Source organism: Lathyrus oleraceus, chromosome 1, assembly GCF_024323335.1.
Source record: "Lathyrus oleraceus cultivar Zhongwan6 chromosome 1, CAAS_Psat_ZW6_1.0, whole genome shotgun sequence".
In the NCBI taxonomy this organism is placed as follows: domain Eukaryota; kingdom Viridiplantae; phylum Streptophyta; class Magnoliopsida; order Fabales; family Fabaceae; genus Lathyrus; species Lathyrus oleraceus.
In genome coordinates, this window is record NC_066579.1 from 266,484,569 (window position 1) to 266,485,448 (window position 880).

The following is an 880-nucleotide window of genomic DNA, read 5'->3' on the forward strand; positions in this document are numbered from 1 at the left end:
TTTTGGATTGGGTCATTGTTCTTATAGGAGAAGTTTGGGTGATTCCTCCATCCAGGGTTATAGGTATTCGAGTATGGGGTCTCTTGGGTGTAGTTCACTTGCTCAGTGTGGGTTTCGTTTAATAGACTACATTCTATAGATTGGTGTCCTTTGGTTCCACATATCTCACAATCCAACGAAACTGCGGCTGCAATATTCGGGTTTATGCACATATGCTCGACATTAAGGGCTAATGCGTCCATTTTAGCTTGCATCATGTCTATAGAGCTTAGTTCATGCACTCCTCCTTGGGCTTCCTTCTTCTCAACTGTCGCTCGTTCGACTCCCCATGATTGATGGTTTTGAGCCATGTCTTCGATGAGGGCACTAGCTTCAGGATAAGGTTTGTTCATCAGAGCACCGCCTGCGGAAGCGTCGATGGTCATCTTAGTGTTATAATGAAGTCCATTATAGAAGGTCTGAATGATTAACCAATTTTCTAAACCATGGTGTGGGCGTGCTCTTAACAACTCTTTATATCTCTCCCAAGCTTCGAACAACGATTCTCCTTGGTTCTGGGTAAATCTAGTTATGTGGTTTCGAAGAACGGAGGTCTTACTCGGGGGAAAGTATCTAGCAAGGAATACTCTTATAAGGTTATCCCAAGTCATAATGGAATTGGATGGAAGGGAATCTAACCATGATAGGGCTTTATCTCTGAGGGAAAAAGGGAATAATCTTAAACGGATTGCCTCAGGAGAAGCTCCATTGGTTTTAAAAGTGTCTTCTAATTGAAGAAAGATTTTTAAATGTTGGTTTGGGTTCTCAGTAGCAAGACCTGCAAATTGTCTCTGTTGCACTAGTTGCAACAGGGAGGGTTTAAGTTCGAAATTATTAGCTG

General features: G+C 42.3%; 1 non-coding gene across 1 annotated transcript; it reads left to right on the forward strand.

Moving 5' to 3' along the window:
- The first annotated feature begins 480 nt into the window (after positions 1 to 480).
- On the forward strand, positions 481 to 587 carry LOC127116320 (small nucleolar RNA R71). The gene has a single exon (XR_007801272.1). It is a non-coding gene; the product is annotated as a small nucleolar RNA R71 (small nucleolar RNA).
- Positions 588 to 880: the final 293 nt, after the last annotated feature.